At 49.3% G+C, this 17713-nt stretch overlaps 1 non-coding gene across 1 annotated transcript; it reads left to right on the plus strand.

The window, feature by feature from the left end:
- The first annotated feature begins 17266 nt into the window (after positions 1-17266).
- LOC111765365 (U2 spliceosomal RNA) lies at positions 17267-17465 on the plus strand. Its single transcript, XR_002797740.1, has one exon. It is a non-coding gene; the product is annotated as a U2 spliceosomal RNA (small nuclear RNA).
- Positions 17466-17713: the final 248 nt, after the last annotated feature.

Genomic DNA, 17713 nt, shown 5'->3' on the forward strand with positions numbered 1-17713 from the left:
ACCTCGGAATCGCCAACTAATTGACGCTGCAGGCAACTACTTCATTGTGCGCGCTGGTTTTATGTCTTCATAGCCGGTGATTGACAAGGTGTAATTAGTCATCTCACTCGGTGATAAACATGGGCACCCTCCTCCCGCGGCATCAGGCCGTGTGTACCAGCAGAGGAAGCGATAGTTGACGCTGATATACCATTAAATCAAAATGAAGACGTTCAGAAGTGTGTGTTTGCTGTGACGCTCTGATGGTTTATTTCTCAAATACGGCACCAACAGATTTACTTGATTTGCAAGTTAACTACAACATTAACTGGTTTTATTTATTTTGCCTCTTCCTTCCTCTTCCTAGGCAGGGATGTTGCTCTTGGAGAATGTGAAGACAGTTTGCTTCTTGACAAGCGAGTGAGCGCCCAGATTTTTGCAGCCTCTCCGAGTCTCCCCGGAGAGAAAGGCAGGCAGGGAAAACGCGGGATTTGGGAGCCACCAGGGAAGGATTTCGCGCAGGAGGAACCGCCCTCCTTAGCCCCAGTCGCGCCTGCCTGGGCCCCCCCCCTTTGGGCACTGCCAGTGGATGACCTGAAGCTCTGAGAATGGTGCTGGGGACCAGAGAGGGGGGAGCTTCTTGAATAATAGCTGCGAAGAAGAAAGAGGCAAAAACAACATTTCTTCCCTGCCTTGGAGCAGAAAGGACTGTGTTCTTAAAGCTGTTGGCTGCAGTCACATGGCCAGTTGCCCCCCTCGTTCCCAAAGTAAATCGTAACAGCTCCCATCCTTTGGGCTTGCTCGCACCAATCAGCAAATTATACTCCTTGCGCTCCAAAGTGACTCTTACTCAGGGAAATATGTTTGTGTGTGTATGTGTTCCCCTCTACAGTGAGGCTGCTGCTGCTAGTGGTGCTAGTCATTCCAGAAACCTGGAGGTCTAACTTTTAAGGCAGGGGAGCATCCTTGGTTGGACTTCTGGGGGTTGCTAAAGTCTGTCTTGACCCTAATTCTGGTTAGAGAGAGGCAGGGACTGCACGAAGCCAGTAACATCTGAAGGTCCATTTCCAGGGTATCGTATGCACCCCACAGATCCCTCAGTGGGATCTGCGTCCTGCACTTTCCCCTCCTCGCTAACCTCTGTCTTCTGTGTGAATAGCGGACGGATGGTGAGTCCTTGCCACTGTGCAGGAATGTGGGGTTGTGGACATCTCGAAGCAAAGCCAGGGTGAGGCTGAGTCACAGGATGGCAGAAAAGCCTCCTATCTTCCACAAGGACCCCTCTCTTCTCCCAGTGCGTGTTTGTGGTCCTCAGTCAGGAAAGGGGGGTCGTTTTATATTGATGTGAAAGACTGTCAGTCATCAGCAAATCGGCTCAGGCATGGCTATCCCTTCACAGAATCAGCTCATTGCCTTGTTCACACTGTGTGGGAAAATGTGCTGATCACTACTGTTGATAATAAAAATTAGTGGGGTCTTAATTGTTTCAAAGAGAAACCCCATGTCTATGACACTAGATAGATAAGACAGGTTTGGCGGGTCTCAGGCAGAGAGGAGCCCAATGCCTCCTCCTCTTCTCCCTGCAGCTATCTGAACAATTCTGAAACCGCCTCCCTGGGCGTCAGCTGAGCAGGTTGGGGAAGTAACCAGGGCCCTCTCTCTAGGGCCCTGTTAAATGCACTGAACTTAAAATGAAACACGAAGTGTGAATTTCAGGTTTGAACATGATGCATCAGGAAACGTGGAGGTTGGCAGCCCTTTTCCTCTCCCCTGCCTTTCAGTAGCAGGTATTAATATTGTATTAAATGTTATGAGAAAGTAAGGGCTGTGGAGAGGAATGTGCTCAGATGCAATTTTGTCAAGGTTTTTATCTGTGATTATGATTCCAGATGTAGAAACTCCCGGAGGAGGGAAATGAGGGGCTGCTGGCGTGTGACATGTGTTTTAAGGTGTTTGGCAGTGTTTCTCAAAGTGGTGACAAAATGTTCAATTTTATTACAGGGGATTGGTAAAAGAAATATGATACTAGGTCAGAGATTGTTCACTTCAGCAAAAGGATTTACTGTTATTGATTGGGGTAGAGAAAGTTTGTATCTGGGCCCTGCTTAAATAACATTGTCAACAGTATAAATCTGTCCCATCAGATTATTCTTTTTTAAAAAAAATTGTAATGAAATAGGCAATAGCTAATTGCACCCCCCACCCACCCCCAGCTAATTTCCATGCAAAGATGTAAGTAGCCCTGGAAGGGAAAAAAAAAAGTAAATATTGCAAGAAGATGTCATGTTGTTGTTGTTTTCCCCAGCTGGTATAACTACAGCCATTCCCTGATGGTAATTTCTTTTTAATCTAGCCCAGAATACTACCAAATCCTTGAAGGGCTATTTTGCTAATCTGGCTGCTCTGCAGATCTTTGAGTTGAGGCACAAATAACAACAATAAATTTTCCTCACGCAGGGAACCACATTTAGCTTAAAGGGGAATTAGAAGATTTGTATGAAAAAATAGTGGGGGTGGGGAGGAAGAAGCAGCCAAACGCTTGACTAGCTAACAGCTCTCATATCTATACGCACTTGAGACTAGAAAAATTTCCTACCACATCCTCCGCTCAAACGTATCTCTGCCATCCCTCTCTAACAGCAGGACACCCTCACCCTCCAATTTCTAAGCACATTTCTAAGCACAGGTTTCCTCATGAATCTTCAATGTTCATACATGCTACTCGACATGGGTGTCCAGTCAGCGCTGACTGGTCTGGAGGTGGGTTTGGTAAACATTTCTACAGAACTAAGAGGGCTTTGGGGCTAAAGATGCTGGCTTGGCCCCTCCCTGTTCTTCAGTCAGAGGATGAGGGTCTCTACCCACTCGCTGGAGACATTACCACACAAATTACCACACAGCTAGCACGCTCAGTACATTTCTCAGCCCAATCCACGAAAGCTACATGTTCAGCCCCAGCCTTCCTTTAATCCAGGCTAAAGAATGTTGATTTTGGCTACTCAGTCGCTGGCACTATTTTACCATCACAAAGCATATTAGGCTCCTAGCACAAACTGCGACTTCCTTGGAAGTAAGAGGATTCCTCGTGTGAAGTGATGTAGGTTGTGGTACATTTCCAAAGGGGATCAGTAAGGTTGCCAAGGAGAGAAACACCCAGCATGACCACTATCTGTCACCCTGCACTTTCAGTAGGACCCTTCCTCTAGCCCAGTGCAACTTTCCACTGGCCCGATTAGCAAATTTCTGCTGCTCTTTGAGAAGCTGGCATTGTCTCTTTAGGTGAGGAACAAATATCATTTCCCACATTCGCTTCAGCTGAAGTCCAGCCCTGTTTATCCCCCACCCCAACATTTTCATTCTTCTATTAATTAAAACAACTTATGTCCCATTGATTATTTTTATATGAATGAAAATCATTATGGTCTCTTGAAGGTATATGGGAAATTGTTTGCTCACATATTCACACTTTGATTTCCTATGCACTCGTTTTCTCAGGCGTAAAGAAATTCAAACAAAACAGAAAGAAAATCTCTTGGCACAATGCAATAAAACATGAAGACCAGTAGTAATGAGCTTGTGCCGATTTCCTGTAGGAAGAAATGCTCACTTGGCCCTGTTTTAGAGCTGAATTTTGCTATCTGGTAAGGGAGACTAGACAGTTAAGGCAAATGCTGAGAGGTCATCAGACTTGGCTTTTGAATTTTGCTTGTGTCGAGTCAGATGAGCTCGTCCAAATTTACTTTTCAGCCATCAGTGTCAGCCTTTTAAAGTAAAAAAGGCAGGGGACAATCAGCTCTATTTGAAATTTCCCAGCTAGTTGGCCATTTCAGCTTGCTTCTCCATTTCTGGGGGCTGCCATAATTAGAGCGATCTATTTTGCATTTACTTCTCTTTGCAAGCACTACATTATTCACTCTTTCCTGTGCTTATTAAACAGTGCCACCTGCACCAAATTCAACAAAGCTCTTCCATCAGTGGGGCCCAGCTAAGGATCCCGGACCATATATTATCATTAATTGAAGCTCAATTGAATAGTTGACGATAAAGGCATGAGTAAAAGCAACACATTTTTTAAGGACCTGTTTATTCAAATGTTTTAAGCAAAAAACATTTATTGCCCAAATTGTCATCTTTTACAAAGTCATTTCATTCTCTCTGCACAGTAATTCAAGTATCAATTAGCAAGTCTTTTAATTAATGAACTATTCCTTGTATGTCATCAAGGTGCCCCCAGCACAAATGTCCTACTTCATAAGGTACTAGCAAATGCAGTCAATATTTTGTCACCCAAAGCCTTAGAACTGACCACCTCTATAGCCCTAATGCTGTAAAGAGGAACTAGAAGCCAGGGATAAGACTAGAGAGCAGAGGACAATTATAAGGAAACTAGCCATGGATAGTCTGAATCCAGAAAGACGGAGAGGTAGAAAAAAGGGAACCAGAGACAGAGAGGGAGGAGGCAGAAAATTAGTGCATATGGAGATTCTGTGCCTAAAGAAAGGCACAGAAAGTTTCTAGCAAAGATGGGACCATCTCAGAGCTCCAGCTATGCTGTAACAAACTCTATATCCAAATGCTGGCGATTTACACATTGTTAAGAGCCTCAAACCTTACTGTGACTTGTTCTTTAAAAAGCTTCCTGCTTTGTTCAAAATCCTGCTTATCTTTAGCATTGTCAACAGCTCTGCATCTGGGAGAGATTAATTAAGTGATAGGTCAGACACAATGAGGTGAAAGGGCATGTCCACCCAATCAGGACTGATTCATCCATTTCTAGGTAGATCAACTTTTTTTTTAAGGATGCCAATTTCAGTTCCATTTCCTTTCCCAGGGGTTAATCAATAGGGGTGCCCGAGTTCCCCTAGTGAAGGGGCACTTAGCTAGAAAATTTTTTTCTGTATATATATATATATATATAAACTAAAATCTACACTCTGTCTTTTTAAGATATGAAAACAAAACAACTATAAATGGTCTGAATGCTTAAGTTTCGTTGATCTGGGTGAAGGCTGATTTTCTTGAACATGATCCTTCCACAAAATAGCTAATTGGATGACTACAAACAAGACTGCCATGCGACATGATAAAAAAATTTTAAGTTTGCTTTCTCTCCTCCCCCTTCCAACTGTTTCTTATTGCCCTTTGCTTTCAAAGACTACTTTTAATTTCAGGAAATGTTTCTGAAAGACAAAATGAGAGAAAGATATAGGAAAAGGAGTAGGGGAGGAGAAGAAAGCAAGAATGAAAGAGGTTTTCTAGGTGTCATCGACTGAATTTTTCCAGACCAATTAGAGGTTATCTTTAAACCTCCATCCCCCACCTCCCCCACACCTTTCTAAATAGATCTTTAGATTAGTGAGAAATTAGTTAATTGGGAAAGGCCATGTGGCCAGTTCACGTTGTTCATAACGAGAAGGATTTCAAGGACCTTAAGCACCCCCTCCCCAGCCCCCGAAATGACACTCTCCCCATCTCCACAGCAGCCTGTCAGTCTGAATCAAAATTCTGGCCTCTGCTGTGTGTGTGTGTGTGTGAGAGAGAGAGAGAAGTGTGTGTGTGTAATCTTCCCATCTCTAAACAAGGTTAGGTTCAGGTAAAGAGACCATTCTTAGTAGACTCTAAACATTGGTCAGATTTTTACTCTATTCTTGAACACCCCTGCAAATGAAGTTCACATTTTCCAAGGTATTTATTTGGGGAGGGGGGAAGAGCAAACAATGGGTTCATTTTTGCAACTGACCAATCATTTCCCCTTCTCCAAAGAAATGTAGAATGCCAGTTTCTTAACTATCCAATTCTTTAAATCACCTGGGATCCACTATATTTATAAAACTGAGCAGAAATACTTAACAGCCTGATCAATAGCCATTGACCGTCAGTGGACCTCACACCCTAACATGCACCGCTTGATCATGTATATTTGATCATTGAAAAATTCAAAGCATCTTGTAGCAGTGTATCAAGTTTCCCATAAAATAGTCTGTCTCTGTGGTCTTAAAAAGAATGTGAGTTTCTTTTTCCCCTGCATCCATCTATCCATCTATTTGTCTACATGCATGCGCATGCACACACGCACACACACACACAACACACCTCCCTTCCTGGAGAATTTATTGCTCATATATTTGATGAAGAACAAGGTAATTAACTGCGAGGCTGTACATCTGGGCGGCACTTCATATCCATTGCAATAATAAAACACTTTTTTCGCGTTTTAGCAGAAGAAAGGCTAGTCCTGCCCACAGATTCAGAGGACCCCAGAGTCTCCGTCTGCAAAGCCTCCTTGTTATAAATCCTGCCTCCCTCTTAAGTGATGGCATGCACAATAGCACCAAGGGGCACTAAGTTTATCTGTGCAAAAGCATCATCGGAAAAGCTTGTCCTTTCTCAGAGCTACAGCATCAGCTTGTGGGGGTTGAAATAGACACAGTTGGCTCCTCAGTTCCCAGTATTTGGCAGCAAATGGGGACAAACATCCAGAAGACTTTTCCTGGGAAGGACCACAGGTAGAAGAGGTGTATTTTGGGATCACACAGACCTCTATCCTATGCACCTGTCACTAAGCTCCAATACCCTAAAAAGGGCCCAGTCCTGCAGTTTTCTAATATTCTGGGGTCAAAAGGCTGATTCTAAGTTTCTCCATAAGATCGCCCAGATCTTGTCAAACCATTCCAAGGATTTAGCCACTGGAATACAAACAGGCAGACCTGCTCTAAACCCCCAGCATAGTCTTTCTAGCATCAACCCCAGAGACCACCCCCACCCTCCAGCCAGCAAAACAAATTACCTGCAGAACCTCCCATCTCGGGAGTCTCCTGCTCTGTATTCCGAACTGTGCCCAGCACAAATTACTCAGGGTCTTTCCTTCAAAAAGCAGCAGCATCTGGGCTGAGGCTCCCTCCTTTATATGGGGAGGGGGGACTTCATATGATAATACGTGTAATATGATATGGAATGACAGAATGCATGACAGTTGCCCATAATACGGAGAAGTCAGTCAAAGGACAGAGGGGACATTTGGATAATTACCATCCATTGGCTAGTCAATCACGCGAACAGAGAGAAACTGCACAAAACCCACAATGGAGTTGGGAAACAAAAGAGACCCGAGCCAGACTCAGGATTAACCGGTCTAAAGCGATCTAAATGCTTTTGTATCTGAAGAACTGAGGCTCCCGGGCTGTCCCCCCCTCCCAATCCCAGGGAACTAATTGCGGGGATCAGAGTTAAAGCTCTCTCCTTCTTTCCCCCTTTCTCTTTGTAGACTGCTCACCACGCAGGGAAAAAAAATGATTTTTCTCTCCCCGTTCATTAAACTATTTTAAAGTTAAATGGGTGGGGGAGGGGGACTATATCAGCCCCTCAGCCCAGAAGCTGGGATTCTTCATCCTTGGGAGAGGCCCGGCCTCAAGTCTTTGTTTCTGCGTAGAGTCTCCCCTCCTTGCCCCTTGGAAACAAATGCCCAGTCCACCTCAGCTGAGGCTAGGCAGCTGCCCTCTGCCTGGAGGCTGACATGGCTGGCTCGGTCCCTGCTTCGGGTGAGGGACCCCCACAGCTGGCCCCTGTACCAGAAAAACACAAAGTCCAACCCCTCTCCCAGTTGAAGGCTTAAATTGAGTCTGCACACCCAGGATTAAGTGGGGCTAAAAGGGCTATAGAGAAAGGGTGTCTAGCCTTCCAAATGGGAGAGTGAGAGGGAAGGTGGTTGTAAACTGCCGGGAGTCTCCTAAATTGGGGAGTGAAGAAAATCCTTCCTAATTGAGAGAAAGAGAGTATATGCTTAATTGGGGAGAGAAGTGGGAAAAGACTCCTGCTTGAGAGAGGCAGGGGTGATTTATCCAAAGAGAAGAGACACAGGGAAAGGATGCCTGGACATTTTTAGAGAGGAAGGCAAAAGAAGAGGATTCCTTACAAGAAAAAAAGATGGACCGAAGATCTCGGTACAAGAGAGCGAGACGCCCCTAGTTCCACGACAGAAAGGCGAGTCACTACCTCATCCATTTCCTACCAGGTCCTCCCTATACAAATTCCAGTTCCCCAAAGCCCTCTCGGCCTCCCCGGGGCCCTGGCCTCGGTTCCTGGCTCCGTGGCAGCGGCAGTTCCCGGTCCGGTTCGGTCCCGGTCCGGGAGATCGGGAAGGCACAGGCAGCTGTGCCTCCGGGCGCGTAGCGTGGTGCCCGCTGTGCCCCTGCCCGCGCCCCTGGCGCAGCCCGCGCGGCCCTTCGGGGCGCGACGAGGCACCTTCTTACCTTTCCGAGTCCTCTGCGGCGGGTGTGGCCGGCTCTGCGGGCGGTGCCAGGCCAGGGCCGGGGGTCGGGGGCCGTGGGGTGGGTGCTGGGCTGGGGGGAAGCGGCAGGGCGAGGACTGGGGGGGGCTGGCACTGTGCCCAGGGGGGGGCGAGGGGGCAGTTGGCAGCCCCAGGGCCTGCGGGCGGGCCCGGCGGAGCCGGAGGAGGCGGGAGATCCGAGGGGTCGGGGAGGGGCACAGGGGCCCGGGCTGAGAGGCGGGGGGCTCCCTCCTCGGGTCGGCGGGGTGCTCCAGCCTGCAGAGAGGCCTGGGAGCCGGGAGAGGACGGCAGAGCCGGAGCGAGGCGCGCGGGAGGGAGGCCCGGCGCCCGGGAAGCGGAGGACGGGGCTTGCGGATCAGAGGGGCTGTTTTCTCGGCTCGGCTGACAAATCAATCAGGGCCCGCCGAGCCGGGGGAGTTGCCACCCTCGCTCGCCCAGCGCTGCCAGCTGACGGCGGCCTGGAGCCCGCGCCGGCCGCGCGTCGCAGGTTGGACTGCGGTCATTAGGCTGCGGGCGCGTGCGGCCGGGCGCGGGGCGGGGGGCAGCCGGGACAGGGGACAGGGCGCGGGGCGGCCGAGCGCCGGGCACCCCTCGGCCTCCCTCCCCCGCCCGCCGTCGTCCCGCGCGCGCTCCGCGGGCTCTGCGTCCCACCCCCACCAGGCGCTCTCGCTGTCACTAGCTCTGGCCTTTCTCTCGGAGCATCTCCGCCCGCCTCCCTCTGTCTCTCGCCGTCTCCTAGTCTCTGTCGCGTTTCTGTCTCCTCCCCTCTCTCGGTCTCCCCTTAGGCCCCCTGTTCTCTAGCTCTCTCTGCGGCCCTGTGGTGCCGTCCCTCTTACCCCTTCTCTCCTCGGGCGCTCTCACCATGTCTCCCTCCCTCTCTTATCTCGACCTCCGCTCACTCTCCACCCCTTTCTCACTTTTCTCAGGACTCACTATCCCTCCCTCTCTGGAACAGCGGCCCCAGAATCCAGCTTAAGCCATTTCCCCACTCTGAGACCTCGAACAAGTCCCGTTCTCTGGCCCAACTGCAGTTTCCTTTATCTGTTAAACGAGTTAATAAGCCGCCCTTTGTGGGGTGGGTTGGGAGGAGCACTGGGGGGCACGCGAGAGATGCCCAATAACGCCTAGTCCGCCCTACTGTAGTTAATGCAAGCTCAAATGCACCGACGACGGTGGCAGCTGCTTAGAGACCAGGGCAGGGTGCCACATGTGTCCCACCAAGCCCCTGGCACCAGTGGGAGGTATCAGAAGGCTATTTCAGCAGGAAAGTCAAGGGTGGTTTCCTCTGGGGTCACCCCTAAAGCTCCTCCTGAGATGTGCCTGTGGTCACTTCCACACCCCAGGTTACAGATGGGCTGACCCCAGAGCTGCATCTGACATCTCCCACCCTGTCCCCTGCTGGCTCTTCCCTTGCTAACACCCAACAGGGGAAATGCTCTTTCTTGTCCTTTGACCCAAACAGGAGAAATCCTTTCCCCTTCCCCAACACATACACTATGATTGACTTTTAAGCTTCAGAGATGCTTCCTGGATAGAGTGTGGCTTCAGAGTCAGACAGGTGTTGGTTGAAGACCACTTACTTGGTGTGTGGCCTTGGGCAAGTCACCCCACTCTGAACTTCAGTTTTCTCATCTGTGAAATGAGAACAATAACCACCTCCCCCATAGGACTGTGACTAGGATGCTGCAAGGTGTGCATAAGGGGACCAGGATATACAAGTTTATTCATTGTTTGGAGCTTTTCTCCGCCCCCCCCCCCAACAATTAATATACACTTTCTCTGCCCGGGTTTTTTAACGTGGCACTGAGGATACAGCAGTTCCCAAGGCAGGCATGATCTGTGTCTTCACGAAACTTGGAGTCTAGCTAGAGAGATAGACAGTGAACAGCAATTGCAAAATCATTTCATGCCAGTTGTGGAAGTGCTATGGGGGAGTAGAGCGTGCGAAGAGCCAAACATCCAGGGAAACTGACCTGAGGGAGAGTGTTCCTGGCAGAGGGACCAGCATGTGCTAGGGCCCGGAGGCAGGCGAGAGCTTGGTCAGTAGGAAGGCCAGTGTGGCTGGAGCAGAGGGGAGGAAGGGGATGAGGCTCAAAGGGTGGGTGGGGCCAGGGATGGAGGAGGGACTTGATGACTGTGAGGAGGAGTCTGGTGGCTGCTCTTGAAAACATTTAACCACATGAGTCCTGGTTTCCTCTTTTATGAACTGGAAGGAGGAAGCGAGAACCAGCCCCAGACTTATCCTTTGCCTTTTGCCTTTTTGGGGGTTATCGTCTCTTGTCTCCATCTCTGCTCTGTCCCAGCACTGCTCAGCCCACAGTGGCACTGCCTGCTGTGGCATCTGCGCCTCCACCAGTTTGTGGTCTTCTGAAGGGAGGCCCATGGGAGGTGTCCTCAGCTAGGGTTTGCTGTTTGACCAATTAGTAGCCATCGAGTACCCACTGTGTGCCAGGCTCTGTGCAGGACACTGCACCTGCCCTTACAAAGCGCCCACTCGGTGGGGAAGACACCTTTGAACATACCGGACTGTGAGGACCATTATGAAGGAGCTCCGCAGGGGACTTGGGGCAATGGCCTGGAAGTTTTCTGAGAGCAGACACCCTGGGCTTGCTCACCTGGGCAAGTCCTCAGGGTGCTGCACAGTGCCTGGCACAAGACGGGCACTTGGTAACACGTGGTACAAGGATGAAAAAGCAAAGTGAAGTTTAAATGCAGAGGGATGAAGGGTAAGTAGGAGTTAAGCCAAAGGAAGGAGTGGAGCGAGGCTACTTGTCTATGTAGATCTAGTTAGTGGCAATAAGCAGATGGGAGGAGACAGGAGAATCTGAAGAGAGGGAGGTGGTTAGTGTTTATCGAGCTCCTCCTCAAGGACAGGCACGCTCTAGGTGCTTTAGTGCAGTTACTCCGACCAATCTTCACAGCATCCCTGCCTCATGGATACCCCTGTCCTCCCTTTTCTGATAAAGTCCTGAGGCCCAGAGGGGTTAAGTTACTGGTTTAAGGTCACACAGCTAGTAAGAGCCTGTGCTCAGATTTGAACTCAGGTCTGCCTGTTCCTCTTGACTAAAAGGAAGAAGCAAAAAAGGAGGAGGAGGTAGAGGAAGGAGACCACTAAGAACAAAAGAAAAGCAATGGCAAAAGAGTGAACTCAACGAGTAATCTTTCAGCTTAAAAACAATTCCCATTTCCCAGCCCTGAGGAGGCAGCGCGGCAGATCTGAGGCGAGGCTAGCCCTCTGACTTGCAGGAGCGGCTGAAGGGCCCCAGCAAGCTGCTTCAAAGCCAGCCTCTTCAGCACAGGCGCTTTTAAACTTCACACAGGGAAACTTTCCAGGGCTGACTTTTTGCACTTTGTTTCCAAATCAAGAGACGGGGATGTCCCTCTCTTCCCAGCAGGGAGGAGAGCTCCCGGAGCAGACTTACCCAGGGGTTCTGGGCTTGGCACCTCCCAGGGCAGCCGGTTTGTCCCCCAGGTGCCTGCCCCCCGCCCTCAGTAGGTTCCCCAGAGAGAATTCAGGGTGGAGGCTTGGCAGCTGGTCCTTCCTGGGGCGATGAGGTCTCTCTTCCAGCATCCCCCCAAGTGGCCTTTGCTGAGAAGGTGAGGCCACCACACAAAGGTCACGATGTGCTCCTTGCTCTTCTCTGCACAACAGCCTCAAACCCAAACCACATCGCCTACCATGCTCCTGTCACCAGTGTGAGAGGTGGAAGAGGATTTTCCTCACTCAGCCTTGGCCCCCTCTGATTTTTGGAATTCAGATTTGGATTTTGGATGTACATCAAGAGACTGGCTCTATGCATTTTAATTAAGCTGTCTTTCTTCATTTATTACTAATACACTCCTCTTAACTATGATTTATTTGTTAAACAAAGCACCATAAGCCATCACTTATTCATCTTAATTTCAACAAAATTAAAGTAGTCGCTGTTAGATAGCACCTAATTGCACTTGCAATGAAAAGAACGGAGATGTTAATCAAAATAAATTGAAGATAAACAATAAAATCATTACATCTTTGCGGCGGTAAGTGTAACTAATCAGTTTTGACTCGAAGCGACCGAACAGGAATAATGAATGTGTCACTGAAGGCACGCTCATTAAGGGAAGCCGCCTCGGCCCGGGTCCTCGGGGCAGCAGACGGCCACCCTGCCATGTGGCCCTGAGAGTACCTGCCCCCTGGGCTGGGCAGAGGGGCCCTGAGGAGCAGGAGCCACCAAGGGGAGCAGGCTCATAGAACGGGAGAGAGCCATGGGTGGGGGGCCCTGAGGCCGCCCTGCTGCAGAGGGGTTCTCTCGCTCCAGTGAGAAAGCAGGATGTCCAGGCCCATTTCTGGACATTCAAGGGTGGGAGGAGAGAGCATGGGATAGAAACAGACAGACAGACATTCAGGGGACACAGACAGGCAGATACACCCCAGGGGACACTGTAAGGAGAGTCAAGCAGAAAGAGACAAGGAGAAAGACAGGCAGGTGGAAAGAGAGTACGAAGAGAGATAGACCAAGGCCAGAGGTGAAAGGGCAGGCAGAGTAGAGAGCCTCTGAGGAAGGGAAAGCCAGGCAGCTCTGACAGGGTCACGGAGTACGGATGAGGAAAGAGCTGCATGGGCAAAGAGAGGCAGGAGAGCGACAACCCTGTGGATCCACACCAGTGGAGGTTGCTTGGTCTTAATTAATCTCTCCTGTGAGGACAAGACCAGCACCTTTTAATTTGAACCAGGCAAAGCTCAGGAGGTTTGAGGTTAGGACTCTGGGGACAAGGTGGTCCTTAGGGTCCCTTTAGGTAAGTGCATATTGGGATGGGGATCCCTGGACCTGACTCTGGGAACACTGGAGGCATGAGAGGGAGCACCAAGATGGGGGGAGGTGGAGGAGGGCGACCCAGACTCGCTCTCCAAACACCGAGGTCTTAGGGGCCTGAAGGGTCCAGATTGCGGTCACTTCCCCAGGCCGCAGGCCTCTGTGCTGTCCTTCGGGTCGCTGGCCTGGATGCCGGATGCAGAGCCAGGAAGAGACCAGACTGGGCTTTCTGGCTAAGGCTGCCTCAGTCGCACCCTGTTTCCATTCCAGGCTGGGGAGATGACACTTTGGGAAAAGGGAAAATCTGGGCACCTGGCCATCTTGGTAAGACTGAGAACAGAGACCAGGAGAGAACAGCCTGAAAGGCGCATGCATGTGTCGAATATTTGCCGCATGCTTCTCCCTGGGCTAGGCCCAGGAGACACATGAATGAATCAGTACGATTTCCCTGTGCCTTCAATTTCCCCATCTTTAAAGGAGGGTTAAGAATGCGACTTTGTACGTTTATTATGAGGATTGAGAGAGTTAATATTTGTAAAGAGCTTAGACCAGTCAGCTTCTATAAGGGCTTTAGTTGTTAATAAAAATCAAGTAAACCCCTGCCCCTGTGGAGTGCAGAGTCCAGTGCAGGAGACACACGCAACGCAACAGGGTCGAGGGCATTAGAGATGCTCTGGGGACCCAGAGTGGAGATAAGTCTCCAGCTGAGCAAAGTCTTGAAGGGAGAGAAGGATCAGATAAAGGTGGAAGGAAGGATGAGAGGGTGTTCTAGAAAGAGAGGACCACAGGAGCAAAGGGATGTAGGCAAGAAACGGAGGACGCCTGAGGATGTCGGTCAGGGTGAGGCCAGGGACTCAGATCTTGATGAGTCTTGGCAGGGTCCATTAGGGAGCATCCTGGTGAACTCATGCTGATTTTTGTTTTTGTTTCTTTGATTTTGGGTGCTCAAATGCATTGGCTGTACTTGCGGTGGGGCTTTTCTTTTCTGTGTTCTCTCCCTCTTCTCCCTTTCTCCCCTCCCAGGCCTTGTAGTTCTGTAGAGTCAACTCCACCCTGACTCGGGGGAAAGGAGAATGTGACCCAGACCGAAGCCAATCAGTGCCTCCCATTCCGGTGGCCACAGTGATTGGCTGAGGGATTGGCAACCAGGGCCAATGGAAGCCAGTCCCGGGCTTTGTCTGGAGGCCGTGGGGGAGATCTTTGATCCCGTCTGTTGGTCTCTGATCCAAGAGGATGGTAGGGGCTGGGGCTGCTGCCACCACCTCACTACCATGCGGTGTCTGAGACCAGAGCCAGCATAACAGAAGGCAGCACAACGGAGCAAAGTGAGTTCCAATGACATCGTTTGAGCCCCGAATCCAGCCGAGATGAAGCCGTGTCTAGCCTCTGGCCTTTTTGGATTCATGAGCCAATAAATTCCTTTTCACTTAAGCCAGTTTGGGTTGGGCTTTCTGTCACTTGGAACAGAAAGAATTCTGAAACAGGCTTCAAACAGAAATGTGAAACAGCCATGTGTTTTAGTAACAGCACTCTGGCAACCGCCATGTGGCAGCGGGCTAGAGGCAGTGAGCCTGGAGGCAAGGAGACCTGCGGGGAGACTGGGGTGGTCATCCCAAAGAGGTCCATGACCAGAGCAGGCAGCACTGGACTTTAGTCTCCACCGGTGCATTCTCCCAGGGCTGCTGTAGCAAATTACCACATATTTCATGGCTTAAAATAACTGAAATTTATTCTCTCACAATTCAGGAGGCCAGAAGCCTGAAACCAAGGTGTCAGCAGGGTCATGTTCTCTTTAAGGGCTCTAGGGGAGAAGCTTTCTTTGTCTCTTCCAGCTTTTGGTGGCTCCATGTGTTCCTTGACTAGAGACAGCATGACTCCAATCTCTGCCTCCATCTTCACATGGTCTTATCCTCTGTGTCCATGTGTTTTCTTTTTCTGGCTCCTATAAGAACACTTGACATTGGTTTTAGAGCCACCTGGCTAATCCAGGGTGACCTCATCTCAAGATCCTTAACTTAATTACATCTACAAAGACCGTTTTTCCAAATAAGATAACATTCACAGGTGTCTTTTTGGGGGGCCACCATTCAGCCCACTACAACCAGTGAAGAAAATGACAACCACACCAAAAAGACCAGAAGGAATATTGCTGAAGGGGAGCAGGAGGCCAGGGGAGGTGAGGTAGTGGTAAGAAAGAACCAGGAGATGCGAAAGTTTAAACTTCCTGGCTGGGAGGAATTCCGGCATACCAAGAGAATTTGCACACAAGCTTGCCATTCCCTAGAGAATCTAGGAAATCCAGAGAAGAGCCAGGAGCCTAAGGAATGGACAAGGGTGCTTTGTATTTTCAAAAATTTGGAAGCCAAGAAACGCTGGAAATACATGGTTTGGTGAGCTCAAAATCAGTCCAGGCAAGATTCCAGAAACCGTGGAGATAGTGAGAGCACCCAGGAGGGAAAGCTGTGGTGCCAGGGCCCGGCAGTGATTCCCTAAGAGTAATCATGCCAAATCTTTCTCTTTCTCTGCCAGGGCTACCAAACGGGTAGATCAGAGAGGGTGAGATGGACAGGGTAAGCCCAGGCTTCCACTTGAGCCTTTTAAAAGACCTCTTATAAATAGGACAGAGATGACTGTAGGATGGATTGAAAGCTGATTAGTAAGTTGACTGTTCATAACAAAGGGGTATTGACTGATGGATCCCTGTTGCTTGGAGAAAGCCCTCTGGTGGGGTATCTGGGTTCCTCTATTCAAGATTTTGTTCTGCCCATCCAAGTTATATGTAAGGATGCTAAACATTGGGAAGGCTGATCATCTGAGGGTGAAAAAACCAAAGATTATATTGGATAGAGCTCTTTTTTTTTTTTTTTTACCAGGGACTAAGCTAAGGACAGAGAGACAGAGAGGGTACTTGCCTACATGGAGCATACTTTTCTTTGGGGAACAAGACAAGCACTTATGACTCAGTGTAATAAGCACCCCAAAAAATCTTGACAAAATGGAGTTTATGAAATAAGAGGAGGCAGAGAAAATATAAACTCCTGTCCCTGGTTTCAGAATAACAATGTCATCAGCTCAGGAGACGGTAGACCTGGGTCAACAGCGGCTGGAGTGAAGCAGACAGGGCCAGGGGGAGGGAGGGGGCGTGGCCCTGCCAAGCGTGGAGGCCTGCTTTGCACTCTAATTTCACGCATTAGCCTTTCAGCTTATATAAAGTAGCAAAGGAGAGGGCGTGAAGGCGTGTGGTGGTGGTGGTGGTGGTGGTGGTGTGTGCGTGTGAAGAGGCTCTAGGGGAAATTAGAGGCAAGAATAGAAATAGTTTTGAATCATCCTGCTGATCATAGAGGGGACTGGACAACCAAGGATTGGAGTGGGGATAGCTCTGAAGGAGGCAGTGTAATCTCCTTGGTCCCCCTATCAGGCCAGGAGTCACCCCAGAGCAGCGTATGGGGGTAGAGAGGGTTGGGATGCAGAGCTGTGGACCCTTCTGGGAAATTTGACTACTGCCCGGCATGAGGCAGAAGGAATCCTACAAATACTGGAGGTAGGGAGAGGCACAGCCATATCGTCACCACCTCCCAGACTCTCCCTAGCTCAGTGTCGGGCAAAAAAGGGACTCAGGAATGACTGCCTGAAAAAAAAAAAAAAGCTATTTCCCTCTTCTATGTGGTGTTAATTTCAGTTCTCAGAGCCTCCATTTCCCTATCTATAAAGTGGGTTAAGATGTTCAAAACCCCATGTGAAATCATTGTGTGAACACTAAAGTCCTGTTCAAATACAGGGATTTAAAAGAAAGATGAGAGGGAAGCAAATGTGGCTCAAGCAATTGGGCTCCCGTCTACCCTATGGGAGGTCCAGGGTTTGATTCTTGGGGCCTCCTGGTGAAGGCGAGCTGGCCCAAGTGGAATGCTGGCCGGAGCAGAGTGCTGGCCCGCATGGCAAGGTGGCCCAAGTGGATAGCTGGTGCAGCAGGATGATGCAACAAAAAGAGACACAGAGGAGAGAGAGTAAGAGATGCTGCAGACCAGGGAGCTGAGATGGCGCAAGAGATTGAACACCTCTCTCCCACTCTGGAAGGTCCCAGGTTTGGTTCCCGGTGCCGCCTAAAGAGAGGACAAGCAGACACAGAAAAACGCACAGCAAATGGACACAGAGAGCAGACAACAAGGCGGGGTGGGGGGCAGGGTAAGTAAAAATTAACAAATATATCGCTTCTCGGCCTTTTGGCTAAGATCAAGTGTAGTATCTGTTCTTATGAGATGTACTTACCAGGTGCAATGGATGTGTCACGATGATGGGAGAGAGTGTTGCTGTGGGGGGAGTGGGGGGTGGGGGCGGTGGGGTTGAATAGGACCTCATATTTTTTGAATGTAATTTTTAAAAATAAATAATTTAAAAAAATTAACAAATAAATAAATCTTAACCCCCCCACACACACAAATAAACAAAACAAAGATGAGATAGCAACCTCTATATTGTTGCTTCCTGAATATGTCCATTTGGTAATATTTTACTGGCAAAAACAGGACCAATTTTCTCATAACATTCTTAACATTCCACTAAAGAAAGAGAAATGAACTGTAAGGATTGACACTTTTTTCCCATGACACCAATGGTGTTCCATCAATGCACTCATAAGAAGGAAAGAGAATTT

This window comes from Dasypus novemcinctus, chromosome 8, assembly GCF_030445035.2.
Source record: "Dasypus novemcinctus isolate mDasNov1 chromosome 8, mDasNov1.1.hap2, whole genome shotgun sequence".
In the NCBI taxonomy this organism is placed as follows: Eukaryota; Metazoa; Chordata; class Mammalia; order Cingulata; family Dasypodidae; genus Dasypus; species Dasypus novemcinctus.